This window comes from Cydia splendana, chromosome 7, assembly GCF_910591565.1.
Source record: "Cydia splendana chromosome 7, ilCydSple1.2, whole genome shotgun sequence".
Classification (NCBI taxonomy): domain Eukaryota; kingdom Metazoa; phylum Arthropoda; class Insecta; order Lepidoptera; family Tortricidae; genus Cydia; species Cydia splendana.
The window spans coordinates 4003133-4019706 of NC_085966.1; the positions used below are offsets into that span (position 1 = coordinate 4003133).

Below are 16574 nucleotides of genomic sequence, written 5' to 3' on the forward strand. Positions count from 1 at the left end.
ACATTGGAATAAAATTGAATGTAGACGATTTTTAGGGCTGAAAGAACTATAATTAATGGTCAAAGTACCTACATATTATAAAAAATCTTGATAAACAGTTTTTGTTTTAACACTTTTATTGCCGACTGTACTATGCGCCTTAAAAAATACGATTTGTCAAGACATCAAATCATTTTATTATTTATGCAAATCTATACATCTTAGAAAACATTCCCCCGGCCGCGTCTGTCTGTGTGTTCGCCATAAACTCAAAAACTACTGAACCGATTTTCATGCGGTTTTCATCTATCAATAGAGTTATTCTTGATAAAGGTTTAGGTGTATAATTTGTTAAGGTTTACCCGACCCAAACAAAGGGTCGCTAGTACCTATTAATTATGATGATCTCAATAAAACACCTAGCATCATTGTTTAGCTTTATAATAAAATAACCCAATTACATATAATTATAATTATTCCCAGTTCCATCATAAAACATTTTTCACTTTGTCGTCTAAAAATAAATTCCGCAAATTGTTCTCAACTTAGCAATTAGGGAAAACGGAGACATAAATGTGTCATCAACAAACTTTTTTGTGACAAATATTGCGTACAATTTATGTTTCTCTTAAATCGGTCTATTTTTGTACCGGCTTGACTTTGTAAAGGAGATTTATAATTGGATTATACAGTATGTGTCAGAACGAAAGGCAAAGAAAGAGACTCATTAATGTTTAGGTCATGCTGAGCAACTTTTACTATGGGACCAACCCCGAAATCGCGAAAAAAAATTGACTCTCCCATAGGAAATTTCAACATCAGACCAGCAAAATGTATGCAAACATCCAATTTTTTTCCGCGTTTTGGGGGTTGGTCCCATAGTAAAAGTTGCTCAGTATGACCTAAACATTAATGGGTCTCTTTCTTCGCCTTTCGTTCTGATACATACTGTATACACGTACATATTAGCTATAGTAGATATATATCGGTACGAAAGGGCGTCCGCTGGCTGGCGCGGGTGAACGAAGCGGGCGCACGCACGCTGGAGCCATTGTAGGTAAAATTCGTCCGCGTCAGGGGATCTACCGCGAACCACCTTCGACGTGTTTCCTCTCTGTCGCACTTGTAAATTCGTACGTAAGTGTAACAGGGAGGCAACACGTCGAACGTGGTTCGCGGTAGGCCCTCTGTTAACTTTGCTAATAACCCGCTCACCCCGTGCAGCCGCGCTAGGCTGCTAGCGGACGCCCTCAATGTACGTACGGCCCGATTCGAACTTTAAGATACGACAAACATTAAGATGCGATATGGATTAGATATGTCAGTGTCAAAAGTGAGGTTTTTATTTGAAGAAACGTCATCTAATCCATATCGTATCTAGACGTAATTTTTAACATATCTTAAAGTTCGAATCGGGGCCGGCAGTCTCTGTTTCACTACGCTGGCAATTGTCACCTGACATTGACAGTTCATCGTAACATTCGACAAGTAAACATTTTAGCTATGTTATGTATCATATAATTTTATTACCTATCCACTATTAGCTTTACATATTTAATTTTACAGCGCATTGGCGCTAGCTGTAATGCTGTAAAATTATCCCTGAATAAATATCAAAATATCAAATAAATTATTTCTTACCGACCCAGAAATGTACAGGAAATTGACAGTGTTTGTAAAGACTAGTTTTTCAAAAAAAGATGACTAAAACACAATTCAAAATACTTATCCTCGTACCCAGGACAATTTTCGTGCTTTTAAATTCAGAACTTTCTTTTATTTTTATAAAAATTCTAACCTCGAATTTAATTTGTACTTGTACAAGTACGCGGGGTTTACGAGGTTGAAACAAAACTCTTGACCATTAATGGACCTTATTCCTTTGAAATAAGGTCTACGATAGACTATGGCAACGAGCAGTAACTTACATATAGTCGTACACTGCACTCACGGTCGCGAGCGGTCGGACACGCGTGGCGTCCCGCGGTCAACTGACACCACGTCACAGTGCCGACCAAGTACTGTCGGCAGATATGTTTCATATAAATTTTACTTTTATCTATGAAATATACGTATTTTGATGAGTAGTATGTATGAAATGTATTCGAATGCTACTAATACCTAAATTAAACAATTTAAATGGATTTTACATATTTAAGGGGGTAAAGTGATAAAGTGCGACGTCACGGCAGACCTCGAAGGAGATGGCGGCACGATCTTGACGTCTTTCGGAAGGATTGGCCTAATATTGACATAGAACGAGACGCGTGGAAGAAAGAGAGGGAGGCCTTTGCCCAGCAGTGGGACACAACAGGATGACAAATAAAAATAAATAAATAAAGTGAAAAAGCAAAAAATAAATCTGACAAGATTAAATCGTGCAGACCCAATCAAACAATAATCATTTCAAAACGAACAAAAGGAAATTAAATTCAAATCTACATTTCTTTATACAATTATGCACAAAAATCAAATAGACGCTGTTAATCAATTCATTAAAATCGCCAATTGATTATTAAAACAGTGATTTGAATAAATCGAATCATCTGTTGAAGAAAAGGAATAAATTGAAAGTGGAGTAATAAAATTAGGCCGTGCATTGGACCGGGCTGTATTGGCAAATTCGAACGTGAATTTTGATATGAAATGATTTCATTTAGTTATTATTTCCACATGTATTTCGCTCGAACGTGTTCGTACATGTATTCACTGAAAAAAAATATACGAATTAGAGTAAGTAGTTCGAAAAATAACTGAACTTAAATAATAAAGACATACATTTTGAATTATTTTCTAAGCTGATTTTGCTGTTACAGACCGACCTGTTGACCGGTACGTAACACAATACATAGTTCGCAAGTAGTACCTAACCAATTTTTTACTGATATGCAAACATTTTTTCAGTATTGGCGCAAGCCAGACGCACCGGCGAATGATAACAAAATGAAATCTTTTTCATTTCAATTTCAATTCATGTTCGAATTAGTCCACTGTATAGTAAAATAAGATGAATATTGGGTCATTGGAAAGGTCCGACCTTTGTGACGTCCGTTTTGTCAAGCCTTTCATCCTTGAAGATGTAGGTTTTGGGTTCCGTTGGGTTTAATGTTAAAATGTAGACAGAAAATTGGCACAGACTGATTTGTAACTATGCAGGATGGATTTTTTTTTTTTCAGACTACAAATACATGAGTTTATTTGTAACACTTAACTTTTATGAGCTAATTTGGTCGAACACATTATAGCTCTATTATGTAGATATTCAATTTTAGCTTACCTACTTTTATAATTCGTTTCTCTTACGACTAGGGAATGCAAATCGGTTATTTTCGGTTATTTTTTGTATGGAAATTATCGGTTATTAACCGAAACCGCGGTTATTTCCATACAAAAAATAACCGATTTGCATTCCCTACTTACGACTTATATGTATTATACCTTTATTATTATATCTACATAACAATTTGTAGTAGGTAAGTGATTTACCATTTTTGGAGCTCACTAAATTTAAAAAACATTTAAGTCGATTAATGGACGACGATAGATAAAAAAAACTGAAAAACATGCGAATAGAACCAGTCCTCTAATTTTCGAAGTTAGTTAAAAATAATGAGCTCCTAAAAAGCATAAATATCCGACAAAATTTTCCCACAAGTATTGGCAAAAACTCTAATTTCTCCATTTTATCATTTAAATAAAATAAAAACACGAAACAAATTAATCTGCCGACCTTACCAGGGCTTTTAAACGTCTGTCAAAACTGTTAACAACAACGCATTCATCATTACGTTGGCTTTATCTCAGGGCAAACAGACAATAGCCCTCGCACGCTACTTACTCGCCCCCACATTCACACCGAAGTAGACCTTATCTTGATAGTGTTAAAGTTCAAGATTGAAATAATGAAATTGTGTAGTTATGAGTTTGCGAAGGTTATCGCGAGGCGGTAATTGCGCCCCGTGATTTATATGGGGCTAAATATAATTATTATGCTAATTAAGTAATAGCTCCCTGTTGCCAGTAATACTTCTTGTGTGAGCATTTTGAGATTCGGGTGAAATAAGAGAAAAGGAAAACGGCCCTTTATCCTCCTGAGACCCAGAAGCAATTGTTTTGTTTTTGAAATTGGAACCCTTAGTTACACAATAAAAGTTCAAAATAGATTTTGGAATATGTACAAAAAATTGTACGCAGGGACTTAAGAGGTAAGATATAACGAAATTAATGAATGTTCTTTCTAAAGAAAATACAGTAGGTAAAAGTATTTGAATATTTAATATGTACCATGAAGTCTATAATTATTTAGACAAAAACAATAATTATACCAAATTAATTATAATCAAAGAGGTTTGAAAACAGATAGTAAGTGGCATACCTACCTACAACTTTGGCCTTCAATGGACGTGTGCAGCTGATATGATGAAGTTAAGTACATTTCCCGTTGATCCACAGCCTTAAACTATTGGCATTGTGATAACGATAATCTTGAACTTGCAATAATCGCAGAATCGTTAGGAACAAAACAAACGTTTCATAAATATGGGCCCGATTCGGATTTTGAAATAGACATCTATTAGACATCGCCAAGATACGATAACTCACAGCCGTATTCGAACAATGAGATACGTCAATTACTAGATATTGAAACGATATGGATTGGATATGTCAGTGTCAAACAAGTGTCAAAAGTGACGTTTTTGTTTGAAGAAACGTCAATTTTGACACTCGTTTCAATATCTAGTATTTGGCGTATCTCATTGTTCGAATACGGCTGGATATGTTTAAGATCTAACCTGTCAAATTTGACATTTCCGCGATTCTGGATTCGATACTCCTGAACGATTTCCACAAGATATTATTACTTAGAGATCCAATTCACATCTAATAGATATCTAACACGATCTATCTTAAAAGTGACATTGGTTGCCCGAATAGCGCTGCAAAAGAGAACTAGTTGAAATCTAAACTATAACGTATCCAGAATGGATCTAGTACGTGTCGTCTCTTGTGAATATCTTGAAGTTCGAATACAGCAGTATATACAGTTCATACAATGTACATACTATGTATACTACGTACGTTTCATAAGTTATCTGCGTTGCCCGAAAAGGTTGACTGGTAGAGAATGCCTTGTAGCATTAAGTCCGCCTTTTGCACATTTGTATTTTCCTTGTGCAATAAAGATTAAATAAAATAAATACATAAAATACAGAATCCCTAGTGTAAAAATTCGATAGAGTGACGTGCGTTCGCGTTTGCGGTTTGTCTATTTTTGTATGGCATTTTGAACAGCGCGCCAAGCGGGACATTTTGGAAACTCAAAATCTCATACAAAATGACACTTAACGCAAAAGCGTATAGGTAACTTTCATCTCGAAGAATCAAAGTTTAAGTCAAAAATAGGATCAAAGTTCAAACATTACCAAATTAGATTAAAGTGAAATATCATTTCCACTCGTAAGTAATAGAATGTTTCCTAAAATATTTTTTGTCATTTTTATTTTACCATTTAGTCGGCGTGATTGATTTATATACTTATGCCATAATTGCCATATATGTAGCAGCTTTTTGGCACTAACGGTCAATGAGGTACGCCGCGGACAGACAGACTTGGCGAAACTATAAGGAACCTTAAGAACAACTATATGTACCTCCTGTTTGTTTAAGATGTAGTCTGTAAAACTTATAACTATTTATCTTAGCCTTGACACCCGCTAAGCAATATGCTTACCCGCAGGTTTGCACGTTGCACACATGCAGTTAAAGTGACGCTTTTCAAAGCTTACTGCCAGTCTTTTTACAGTTGCAGCCTGTGGGGTAGTTAGTGGGCGTACAGCGACCTACGAGTGCAATACAACAACGCTTTCAGGATACTGATGGGGCAGCCTCGTCACTGTAGCGCCTCCCGGATTTTGCGGAGGTGCAAGTCGACGGCTTTGCGGCTATCATGTGGAAGCGGTGCGCCTCTTTACTTAGCCGCTGGCGGGGCAGCGCTAACAGTGTCATGCTCATGAAAGCGTTGTTGGCTCATGATAGGTGGGACTCCCCTCTGCTGCAGCAGTGGACAAAACTCCACACTGTAGTAAATAAGTAGTTAAGTACTTAGGTTAAGATTAGGTACATTGTAATTCTACTAACACTATTTTATAAGTTAATTTTAAATGTAACTAACAACTATGGATTTATATCCGATTTTTTTTTTATTAATCTTAAATGGGACTGGGCCGGGCACATCTACCGTATGTCAAACGACTTGTGGCTTGTGGGCCAAGAAAACTACCGAGTTGACACCAAACATAAATAGTGCTGTCACGGCAGACCTCGAAGGAGATGGCGGCACGATCTTGACATCTTTCGGAAAGATTGGCCTAATATTGCCATAGAACGAGACGCGCGGAAGAAAGAGAGGGAGGCCTTTGCCCAGCAGTGGGCTACAATAGGCTATTAAATAATAAAAATAAAATAATGTTATGTAACAAAGCTGGAATCACTGTTGTACCCATATACAATTGTTTTTGTTATGAGACAAGTGAGACGAACCAAAATAACTTTCACAATGGAATTTGACTTGTTTTCGAATGAAAAAAGCTGAAAAATACCGTCACGCTTCGGCATTAATAAATATAAAAAACACAAAGAATTGGCATTTCCCGGGATCCATATAAAACGCCATGACAGTAGGCTTAGTCGCGAGCGTATTGTCTGTCGAACTCCCGACAGAATGACGGATAGACTGGCGACGAACAATGATTCGCAGGGCTAGGGTTCCGTGGAGAAGGACTTTTAAGGATGATTCACGCTAGACCGGGCCGTGCCCGGGCCGAGGCGTCCGACATGTTATTTTCTGTGACGCCTGATCGGTGATCACGTGGTGCTTTCCATAGAAAACGAAGCGTGGTCCAGTGTGAGTCATCCTTTACTTGTAAGAGGAAAGGCGTCGGCCGGTGGTCAATTTATCGTCTTCATTTTCAGTTTTTTGACGTCGTCCTATCCTAGTCGGTATAGTAGTGACCCTGCTTACGAAGCAGGAGGTCCCGGGTTCGAATCCTGGTAAGGGCATTTATTTGTGTGTTCATCACAAATATTTGTTCCTGACTTTCGTTATGGATTTTTCTATGTACATAAGTATTTATATATAACCAACTATTATAGTACCCACAACACCCTTATTGAGTTTATTGTGGGACTAGGATCTGTGTAAATTGGTACTGTTATTATTTACTATAATAGGTTACATAGGTCCACCAAAAGAACAACCAGGACCTAGAACCTTTATATATCGGGCAAGCTTCACGCTTACCACATTCAGCACATTATTTTGCTCTGTGAACAGTGAATGAAAGGTCTTTTTAATGGTCTCAAAGTAATGTTACTTGTGCAAACTTTTTATTGCCATTAGGAATACGACAAAGTTGGCTTTAATTAACTTAGTTTTCTTTGTCATGAGTGCTAAGTGAAAATTAAATTTGACTTTTATAAAGTGCTTTAGGAATGACTGGAAATTAGGTTTAGTTTGTTTGGTCTTCTCCCCATTTACCTTACAGTATATTTAAAATTTCATTGACATCCTGTAATCTGTACTGCTGACTTTGAGTTAAACGTAAATAAAACCGGACAAGTGCGAGTCGGACTCGCCCACCGAGGGTTCCGTACTTTTTAGTATTTGTTGTTATAGCAGCAACAGAAATACATCATCTGTGAAAATTTCAACTGTCTAGCTATCACGGTTCGTGAGATACAGCCTGGTGACAGACGGACGGACGGACAGCGGAGTCTTAGTAATAGGGTCCCGTTTTACCCTTTGGGTACGGAACCCTAAATTACAACGCACCGGGTGAAAAGTGTAGGTTACTTCCTTTTCAAGAGGCATTTCCACTTTATAACTTGCTTTACCTAGCTACCCCACCACGTAAGTGGTCACCACTCGATCACGTTTCGCTAATAAAGGTAAAGGCCATGCTACATTTCAAAAGACAACTACGTAGTACCTATAGACCAAACAATATAAGTATGTAATAGGTATATACAGCTACGTTGAAAGTTTCTACTGTTTCGTGCGTCAAGAATGTAGTCGCAACGCGTGCCCTCGTGTGTTTCAACTTCTTGGAGCAGATTTTTGTATTTCGAGCGCTCGATTTCGTGTGGCTCCGTTCAATATACCTTCACTACTAGGAGTACTAGGCATTTAAATTCTACTAATAGAATTGAAAACGAGTGGTCAATACCACAAAAAGCGGCCCCCTTTATCAAGTGGCGTAGGCAAACGTGCGATCTTAAAGGATGACTCACGCTAGGCCGGGCCATGCCCGGGCCGAGGCGTCCGACATGTCATTTTCTATGACGGCTGATTGGTGATCACGTGGTGGTTTCCATAGAAAACGAAGCGCCGGAAGCTCCGGCCCGGTCTAGCTTAAGTCTGCAGATCTCATTATTTTACAAAGGACATGACTTCGGATCCAAGCGGACTTGATCCAATCGAAGAAGCGCGAGAAGGGAGTGTCTCGGGGTCTCTCGACGAATGTGTACATTCGGCATTAGATGAGTTGCTAACCTTTCGTTTACCACGTCACGAACGTGCTTCAGGGCGCGTGGTAATTGTTTGATACCCTGACCAATCACGCACCGCTAACGTGCGACTTTGATGTAGACCTTTTAATAGCCAAAAGTCATGCCCTCCTGTCAAGGGCATGACTTTTAGCCATTAAATTTAACCCTGTTGCGACCTGTGACCCGGCCACAATATTTACACTAAACTACGTAAATTTGGATTTGTTTACATATAATTAAGTGTCAAACCAGAGTAAATTTAATTTAAATCTTCGATTTACACGTTTAATGTTTTTGCTTCATTTTATCTCCATACACGACATTTTATCTCATGTAACTTTGAATTTGGCTAGGTAGTATAATTATTTTTTAAGACTGTCTCTGCCTGTTGTTCTATAGACAGTTGAAATTTTCACAGATTATGTATTTTTTGTTACCGCTATAACAAAAAATACTAAAAACAAAATAAAATATATATTTAAGTGGGGCTCCCATACATAAAACATGTTTTTTTTGCTGTTTTTTGCGTAATGGTGCGGAACCCTTCGTGCGCGAGTCCGACTCGCACTTGGCCGGGTTTTTTAAGTATAGTAAGCCTTATTTAAATCATTAATGAAGTACTGAATGTTATTTCAATTCCGCTAACTTAATAATTCCGATTGATTGATTTGTATTGAAAACTAGATATTTGGTATCATTGTAAGAAAGGTTATTTATACCTACCCGTCTAAATTCTCAATACAACCACAGTCCCTTAAAAGCCACAAGTAATTCAATTAAATTAGAAATAGATACAATAGATAGAAATGGATACAATTTCAATAAAGCATTGTCTACCACAGACGTAGACAATACTTTTTTGAAATTGTATCTATTGGAATGAATGAATTTGGGAATTTACAATTGAATAATTGTTTACGTTTTATAAAAAAATACACCTACAATCTATTTTAGCTATCTACCTATGTATGTACTTATGTAGTTGTGGTGTGCTTACTTATGTATGTAATTTATGTGCTTTTACCTCGGTAAAATAGAAAGATCTCCCGCTATTGGTACCTATGCTTATTTTTAATTTATAAAATGTGTAAAAAACATGAAAGTTTCATCATCATCGTACTTAAGAGCCTGGCTTTTGTCGGTGGAGTAATCGTCATTCTGCTCTTCTGTCTGCCACTGTTTTGAGCTCCTGATACGCAGTGTTGGCCGAAAGTTAATGCGAATTGAAAATGTTGGCCATTATAAATTGAACCTTAAACCGTAACGGACGATTACAGTTTACGATTCAATTTATAATGGTTAATGGCCAGCATTTTCAATTTGGATTAACTTTCGGCCAACACTGCTGATACGACGTCACTACGTGGATTTTCTCTTTGGCCTGTCAAATACGCACGTGTCGGTCTTACTCTGCCTCTTTTTTTTCTATAAAAAGTTTAATAAGTCTAAAACTGCTTGTCCTAAGTGTATCTATCAATACACTTGCCTGCAGTGCGGATATGATGGTCGTTTTTGTCTAGATGACGGCGTGATAAAACTGTGTCCGTCACTTTCTATCCCGCGGAGTTAAAAGATGACAGTTATTTTATCACGTGAATAAAGCTATCCATAATACGCCTGCAGGATTACATATGTCTAAACCTAAGACACTAACACCAGACCGGACCTTAAGTATGTACCTACGTTGCTTGCATAGGGATCTCTTCAAGTTAATCCTTATTTATAACCTAGGCCTGCGTTTAAACCACCCTTCGAAACTACCCCGACCCTCATCACGCGGACAAGACAAGTTCTAAATAATATTTTGTATATCCGTTACAGAAATCGCGGTGAAATGGGATGATTGACGTGTTTTGCGTTAAAAATTAGCTTGCGAACTGCGGAGTTTCCAATTTAGTCTTCGTTATTTTATATACCGGGTGGGGCCTGTAACACGAGCAAATAATTATTAAAATACAGATTGTAGGTACCCTACTCCTCAAACGATGATAATTTAGTTAAATAACTTTTAACAATTATGAAGTCTTTAGACTTCCTTTTTTAGGATAAAAACGGGACCCTATTACTAAGACTCCGCTGTCCGTCTGTCCGTCTGTCACCAGGCTGTATCTCATGAACCGTGATAGCTAGACAGTTGAAATTTCCACAGATAATGTATTCCTGTTGCCGCTATAAAAACAAATAAAAAAAACATAATAAATATTTAAATGGGGCTCCCATATAACAAACGTGATTTTTTTTGCCGTTTTTTGCGTAATGGTACGGAACCCTTCGTGCGCGAGTCCGACTCGCACTTGGCCGGTTTTTTTTCATACAAATTAAATATCTTCAATGGACGCTATCATCATTGTAATTGACATTGCGTGGCACGCTTTAAGCAATAATAAAATTGGCAATACATTGCGTCTCAGAATAAACTCTAAACTGTATTAAAAATCAAAACACAAGTTATTTTTAAAAGTCGTTGAACAAATGTTGGTTACTTTGAGGAGTACAGCCTACAGTTTAATTTTTTGCTCGAACTACAGCAGGTCGGCTATTTATCATTTGTCACCATGCCTGTCACGTTCTAACAATGTATATTTAAGTGCGAAAGTGACGCATGGAATGACAAGTTATAAATTGCTACTGTATAATATTTACCATCAATTCATGAAGTGATGAACCACCGTTAGCCAAATAATTACTTTAATCGCCATTCAACATAATAGATGTGCAGTCTTTTTCTGTTTTCAAGCGTCTTATTAAAAATTCCTTAATAATTACGCGCTGTCTCCCCCATGAGCGTTAAAGAGCTCATAATTGCAGGGTATTTTTAATTAAGGCTAGCTAGGCTAAACAAGTCGGGGATCTTTAGAAATAATCATGACGAGCGACAATAAAGAGAGCGGTATTAGGGGAGCAACGGGTGCAGTAGAATGAGGGTTTTAAATTTGAAAATAGAAAACTTTGCAAGTACCTACATACTCACCTTTGTATTCGGTATTTTGTTCAATAATTGAACTAGCTTTCAATTTCAACTATTGTGGATTCAAACGAACAATACTCATAAAAATATTTTTGATTTCGTTAAAAAAATAACTACTTATAAATCTTATAATTACGAATTCTCATTGGATTTAAGAAGGATTTAAGTTACCAGTCAAAGTTTTTCTGTGAAACCAAGTTCAATTTTATATATTTATGACTGATTTCTCGAACGTAGTGCGCACTCGGTGTGTCTAACCCTTAACACATTCACCGCTGAGCTACGGTCGTAGCGCTACGTCGTAGCCGACAACATGGGTTTCCCGGTATATAGCGAAAATGCTTCGTAGACGCAAAACGACAACGTTGTGATTAGCGCCGAATGGGTTAAATACTCCAATGGAAGAAAACGCTCAAACATGTGGCATTTTTATCGCTTGTCACCATGCCTGTCACGTTCTAACAAGTATGTAAGCGGGAAAGTGACGGGCATAGTGACAGGAGATAAAAATTGAACCATGCTGCGCCCACAGAATACTCTTGTTGAATTCATGTTGTAAACTTTACGCGCGCTTAAAACTTTCGTACAATATTATGTTTCATGGAAATATACAAAACAATTTTTGAATAATTCTAAAGGTTGGTTTGTGCGGTAGAAATGATTACCCAACAATGAGTCTTGTGCTACTGAGTGATTACTTTACCCGTGAAGCAATTCTTTGTTTTGACTATCACCTTGTATTTCAAGAACATGACTTCACTGTGGCAATGAGAACAAGGCAATTTATTAAGGAATTTGGTGATAATGTCCAAAAATACCGACTTTTACTGCGTCGTTAGATGTGATAAGGATTATAACCGCGAAAATCGAAGTTCGCAAATTGCGGGTATCTTTCTCTGTTAGTCTTATTACGCCTTTATTGGAGTAAAAGAGAAAGATGCCCGCAATTTGAGAATTTCTCAGGTGCCGTAGACGCAAGAGCAGTTTTAAAATAGCTTATATAGATCAGGCGGCGTAGCACGGTCGCGTTTTTATCCCTTGTCGCCATGCCCGTCACGTTCTAACAAGTATGTAAGCGCGAAAGGGACGCGCATAGTGATAGTCGATAAAAATGGAACCGTGCTGCGCCCGCTGGAACCGATAAGGAACGGATTTGACTAGTTATTTTATGTAAATTATTTGTAAGATCATGAAAAATAATTAAATGTATATCTAGGTACCTACTGTGTTTTAACACATTCATTGCCACTAAGTGCTACGGGTTACGCTCGTAGCGCGTAGCCACGTCTTTGCCGTATGGAGCGCGTAGTCACTACGAACAGTGTACCCGACAGTCGGGTTCTTGGCCCTGAATGTGTTAAGATATAAATACATATACTACCTATTATTATTAATCATTGACTTAAATTAATCATAATAGTTGTGCTAAGGTCGTGTCCACACACCGTCACGTTCTTAATAAAGATGCTTCTCAGATACGTGCAAGATTGTCATATAAAGTTGCCTCCACACTGGATAAGATAAACTAGTTATGATGGTTTGTTTCTGGGATAATATAGATTTGTTATTATGTAAGTGTGCGGCTATCGCACTGAATACAAATTCGCCCGTCCCGTATATGAGCATATAGATAGCACTATGCGCTGTATACAGGGCGATCAATCCAAATGGGTCAGTATGGAGAAGTCAAAAACTATGAGAGATAGCGAAATCTGTTTTTAGGAACCATGGCGTCGATTTTAGATTTAATAATAATTACATTAAAACTTTTTTTTTAAACTCTTGTACAGTCAACGGTAAAAATATGGGTGTAGAAATCATTTCAAAAACATGTTCCATAACTCTTATGTCAGTGAATTAAGAACTATGGGACATATTTTTGAGTAAGTTGTCTACACCCATATTTTTACCGTTGACTGTACATAACCGGGAATCGAACCTGGTCAATTTTCCTTATGTAATCGCGTGTAGTATTTGTTTGTATAATTGATCCTGAAAGTATAAGGACAAGTCATTATAATACGTATTAAAAATTAAAGATATCTTATTGATACGGTTTAACACCCCCCTGGCACTGACTAAAATAACCGACTTGGTTTCACAAACATCTCAAAACTTTTTTGTAGTAGAAGAATTGCATTGCGAGACTTGCATCTTTTTACATGTAATGTTTTTGATGGGATTCATATCTTCTGCATCGATATTATGCATTACATATTGCGTTTATTTTAAATCAGAACGCATTCGTTTAGCGGGCGGGGCGTGTCAATTTATTTAAAATTTGAAAATGGAACATTTAATAAGTTTAATAACTTTTTGTTTTCTTGGGACTACACGCGATTACATAAAGAATATTGACCAGGTTCGATTCCCGGTTATGTGTGAGAGATTTAAAAAAAATTAATGACATTATTATTAAATCTAAAATCGAAGCCATGGTTCCTAAGAACAGATTTCGCTATCTCTCATAGTTTCTGACTTCTCCATACTGACCCATTTGGATTGATCGCCCTGTATATATATCTATGTCCCGCTCGCACACCGGAGTGACGTCGCATGCAATGTGGAGACCGCCTTATAGAAAATAAGGCATGCAAGGAACCGATAACATTCACTTTGGAGTTTATTCCTTATTCATAAACGCGCTATAAACCTCAATTAGCTCATAATCGTTTGTCCTTATCTGTCATTTTGACTTATGTATTTGTAAGAAAGGGATAAAACATAATTTACCTAAATCAGGCCCGTAAAGTTTTATGAATAAGGGGGTAGAGCTTTAACGGACAAAACAAATGAACGTCTTTGTGTCGAGATACAAATGGTAGTGCGTAATTGTTTTCCATCGTATATTCTCGGAAACGTTCGTATTTGTCATGCTACTTCAGTCAACCTCAGTACTTTTTGTACCAAGACTGACTGAAATAGCAAGACACGTTCGTACGTTTCCGTGAAAATACGATGGAAAATAATTACGCACTCCCATTTGTATCTCGACACAAAGACGTTCATTTGTTTTGTCCGTTAAAGCTCTACCCCCTTATTCATAAAACTTTACGGGCCTGATTTAGGTAAATTATGTTTTATCCCTTTCTTACAAATACATAAGTCAAAATGACAGATAAGGGCAAACGATTATGAGCTAATTGAGGTTTATAGCGCGTTTATGAATAAGGAATAAACTCCAAAGTGAATGTTATCGGTTCCTTGCATTCCGTATTTTCTATAAGGCGGTCTCCACATTGCATGCGACTACACGTATTATACTTGCACTACATCTGTACAGTCGCCATCAGATATATCGGAGCGGCCAAGGTGTTCACAATATCTGAACACGCGCTCTAACGCCCTGACAATAGAGGCGTGTTCCGATATTTGTGAGCACCTTGGCCGCTCCGATATATCTGATGGCGACTGTACCTACTCGTATTATACGGCAGCTACGTTAACTGAATCCCAGATTTTTTTAATAATACGTGAAATATTATTGTGAAATTAATAAATTATGAATTTTTCACCGAACAACTATTTAGCCTAGTTTTTAGCGTCTCTGTCTTGAGCTTGTAGTGAGGATTAATAAAAAAAACTGTTTATTTCCTAATGACTCGTCATTCTTTATACCTATGTAAGGTGAACGTACTAGTGCTCGACATGCTAATGCCCAATAGATGACACCTTGCTGTCACCTCTATTGACAATGGCTTAAGTTTCAAGATGATATGTACTGGGACCGCGTCGAGCACCAGTACGTTTACCTTATGTAGGAGTAAAACAATTTTTTATTCTATAATTTCTCTACCAATTTTACGGAGGTTACAATAGGTACCTATTTATATACCCATCATTTAACATAAAACTTTATAGGACTTAGGGGTCATCCATTAATTACATCACACGTTTAGGGGGAGGAGGGGGTCAAGAAAATGTGACATGTTGTGACAAGGGGGAGTCATAAACTTTGTGACATCACTTTAACTTCATCAGTAACCAAAAATGTATTTAAATTATTTTATACGCCAATTATCATTTAAATAACAAGGTTTTGAAACGGTAATCGTTTTTATTCGTTTAATTTTATGTCTTAATCAGTTTTGGGTTATATTATTACTAATATTTCTTTTGTCAAAAATATTTTGATAAAATATTAAATAAATATTTGCCGATTTCGTTGAAGAAATGTGACGTCACACCAGGGGGGAGGGGTTTGCCAAATGTGACCAAGTGTGACAAGGAGGGGGGAGGGGTAAAAAAACCTAGAAATTCGTGTGACGTAATTAATGGATGACCCCTTATGGTTATCCTTGTGTGGACTGACTGAGAGACAGGCGGACATACTGCCCGATTCGAACTTTAAGATACGTCAATTAATAGATCTAGAAAGGATATGGATTAGATGTGTCAGTGTCAAAAGTGACGTTTTTGTTTGAAGTAACGTCACATTTGTCACTGACACATCTAATCCATATCCTTTCTATATCTATTAACTGACGTAGCTTAAAGTTCGAATCGAACCGATAGTTAAACTATAAGGATTCCTAAAAATCCCAGTTGTTACCAACGGGTATCAACGAAGGGTAACAGGTGGGAATATTCCTTCTTATTTCAACACTGAATTCAGTAGCAGCTGAGATCCCCTGGCCAAAAGATGAATTCATATTTCTAATATTTTGTAAATTCATACGAAAATAGACTTTATGGCTATTGACACTTACGTCAATATTGACGACGCTTCAATATTATATAAGACGAAATACGACATAAGCGCCAATACACCTAGGGTCTATTTTTGGGTGTTTTAAGAGCCTAGGATTGTTATGCACATACACATAAATTTCTATGGGCTTGCTAAAAAAGGTAAAAGGGCTATTTTTATGCTAAGCATAGGCATCCAAAATTCCAAACCTTAGTTCTCGAGAAACTATCAAATACAATGGAAAAAGATAAAGATTGTTTTCAAGAGTATTCAACTAAATGTATACGAGACCATTCTTGATATTCGGTCTGTTGAATAAAATAAAAAACCGGCCAAGTGCGAGTCGGACTCGCACACGAAGGGATCCGTACCATTATCTATAAAAACGGT

At 37.3% G+C, this 16574-nt stretch overlaps 1 protein-coding gene across 1 annotated transcript in view; it reads right to left on the reverse strand.

The window, feature by feature from the left end:
* The window catches only part of LOC134791984 (bone morphogenetic protein 1), a 130244-nt gene extending 128271 nt beyond the window's left edge, over positions 1–1973 (reverse strand). The window contains exon 1 of the mRNA XM_063763081.1: positions 1908–1973. The gene's annotated coding sequence lies outside the window, so the exon portion shown is untranslated. The remainder of the gene's footprint in view (positions 1–1907) is intronic.
* Positions 1974–16574: the final 14601 nt, after the last annotated feature.